This window comes from Parasteatoda tepidariorum, chromosome X2, assembly GCF_043381705.1.
Source record: "Parasteatoda tepidariorum isolate YZ-2023 chromosome X2, CAS_Ptep_4.0, whole genome shotgun sequence".
Lineage (NCBI taxonomy): Eukaryota > Metazoa > Arthropoda > Arachnida > Araneae > Theridiidae > Parasteatoda > Parasteatoda tepidariorum.
Window position 1 is genome coordinate 9,159,234 of NC_092215.1, and position 3,375 is coordinate 9,162,608.

The following is a 3,375-nucleotide window of genomic DNA, read 5'->3' on the forward strand; positions in this document are numbered from 1 at the left end:
ATCAATGTTTCTTGAGAAATTTAAAAAAATGTCAAAAACCGAAACTGTCTTCCATTATTGTTGAGTAGTGAATATAAAAGGGAGCGATTGCTGAATTTCTTGAATACAGAAGTCTGTGTTTTGTATTGATCGAAAAATGCGAAGTAATGTTACATTGGGAAATATTAGTAATCATTATGATAGAAGTTTTTTCGGAAAAAAAGCTGAATGAGATAAACTACTAACCGCAGAGTTTTATTACTTTAAATTTCGTAGAAAAAATTGAGAGAAAAATTAAATTTTTTTAGTGTTTTTTCTGAAAACGTAAGAAATATTTTCCCTCTTTTCTTTAAATGTATTGCTATTGAGTGATACGCTATCATCCAAATTTTTTTTATACAGGAAACAAAAATTAAAAATTCCATCTAAAATCCAAAATGGCGAGAAAAAAGGCTTCTTAAGGACTAATTTGTTAAAAATTAATAATGTTATTATTTTATAAATTTCAAGTATTTGGCATTTCCCTTTCATCTCTTTCCATAAAACTAAGATGATGTAAAAAATACTTTCAAATCATTGAGGAAATTGTGTTAAAAGAAAGAAAGAGTGAAATATGTTCTGCATGAAGAAAGACTAATCTTAAAATCCACAAATAAATTTAAGGAAAATGTGCTTGGAATCTAAATTTACTAAACTGAGCCTCCTTTTTCAGTTCGATGAAAAATTAATGAACCTATTTTCTTAAACATTTATAATTAAGTTGAATTTTTAATTGAAGATTATTTTTTTATGAAATTTAAAAGTAAGTAAGCGAGATTCTGAGAATATATTTAACTACGTTCTCAAAAAATCGGTCCAATATTGAAGCAGTACTTTAGTAACTTCATTCATCGTACACGGAGAAAAAATTTCTGGAAAATTTTTAGCACATGATAAAGGCATTTCTGATTTAAAAAAAACTCCTTAATTCTGGTTAATAAAACCAAAATATACGATATTTAAACCATTCATATGGTAATTTTTCCATTGATACGGTAACAGTTTACCGGAAATTCTGGTTTTCATGATTACAGTTCTAATTACCACGTATTTAGTAAAAAATACAAAACTGAAAAATAAATTTAACCAAATAAGTGATTTTTACGTCCTGCTCTAAGTCTAAGGTATTGTGATAAAGTTACCACATTTACCAAATTTTTGATACATGTTTTTAAACCTTCATTTTGTTGTGTTGATTTTACCAAAATCATTAACAAATCTCTTCGTGATCCAATAGAGCCTGTAACTCGGTAAATTTTACCATATTCTGGTAACTTTGATCATACTTTTTTTTTAGTGTACAGTTCTAATTTATTGCAACTTTAAAACACTACAAAAACAGTCTGTGCGGCTATTTTCGTTTCTTGTTCTCAGTAATTCCAAAAATAGACAGCGAAATCTTATATTATTATATATTATTCTCTATATGGTCCCGTAGTGAACTGATCTTTAAGGCACAGTTCCCAGTAGAGCACCGAAGTCAAGCATCACTGGCTGCGGTCAACGTGCGGGTGGGTGACCACTTGGATCAGTCTACGAAGGGACCGAGGGTGTGTGGTATTGGTTCTGGTTAAACTGTTCTACCATAAAGTGCTCGACTTCAAGCGCAGGTCATCGGNTGCTCATTTCTCTTAACTCTAGGGCTAATACAATAGATCGAAGAAAGAAGTCTCCTTTTCTCCCACCGAAACCAGTCTTAAAGAGGGACCCCGCACCCCTACTTGAAATACCATAGTCCCCGCCACCCCTCCAGACGAATGGCGGACAGAGTACCTATCGTAGACAAACAGTAGCCCATTGTGCAGCTCTAGTGCGACGTAAATAAAAAACTACAACTACTACTCTATTTAAATGTTTATTTAATCATTTAGGTTTTAGCCATCATATCAGCGTAATAGTGAAACTTATACTCAGAATGAGGACCCCTTAGGTATTTTGCGGTATTAAGGAGACATTTATCATTATTCGCAAAATTGAAAAAGCTGACCGGAAAACAGGAATTTTCGCAAAAATAATCAATAGCTTCGTATTCTAGGCGTATCATCAAAAAGTCTAAAATCGATGGAAACTAACAGACCAATGTGTAAACAGATCTTATTGTTAGCATTTTTATTCTTACTCGTTTCTCTACAAAAAAAAAAGAGAATTAAAAGCAAGTTAGTAAAAAGAAATCATATTTGTTAGGCATGTCAGTATTGCGGCAAATGTGTTTAAAAAAAAGTACGATATTGAATATCATATATAATAATTCTTTATTTAATTAATTTTATACTTATTACTATTTAATTCATAATATTTCTAATTAATTCTTTAATTTTAATTAATAGCATTTTTTAGTTAATTCGTTTTTAATGTTCGTTTTTTAATATATAATATTCTTTAATTTTAATGAATAGTATTTTTTTATTAATCCTTTAACTTTTTTTACTGAACTAATTTATAAACTAAATAATTTTATAAACTACTTTGTTTTCTCATTTTACCATTCTTTACTTGAATTTTTAATAAATAACATTTTTTAAACTATAAATAGAAGTAAAAATGTATTTATTCTAATAAAATATAATGCCTGCTCAAAATTTGCAGCTGAAAAACCATGCACTCTTTGATGTTTAGCAACCTTTTAACTAAATTGTTCAACTTTTTCAAATAAAACAAAATATTTCAAACATAAAATATTTCGTTTTTAGTTGTTATTCAGTTTATAATAATGATAATAGAAAATCCGATTTGAGTATTAGTGGGTTAAAGATTTAGAAACCGCAAGTTTGTATATTTAGATGTAACCTGTTTCCCATCCCACCTTTAAATGCCCGAGGTAAATTATTTTCACTCGTAATAATCTGGCCAGAAGAATAAATTTAGACTGCTCGAGTTTTTTGACCTTATTAAAAGATCATTTACATCAAATTTGATTGATCATCCATTTATACTCAATAACTCTAGTAAGAGACCGCTTTTGCTAATTATTTCTAATATAAGATTTTCTTTATAATATTAAAACTTAAAAATAACTACAATCTACGCTCTTCAGTACTACCTCCATTGCAGCAATCATTTAATTATAACTAGCGATGCATTAAATTCCATCCGTTCCGCAATATTATTTTAATGTCCATTAAAATCCTGCACTGTATCGTTCATTTCAATGAAGCGATCAAAATTTAGTCATTTAATAAAGAAAACGTTTCAAATAAGTAACTTCAACAATTATGATGTTACCACACAATTGTAAAACACCTTGACTCCTCTTTGAATGCAGGAAAATGACTTAAATTTAAAACAATTTAGCTATATATATATATATATATGTATATATATATATATATATATATATATGTATATATATATATATAT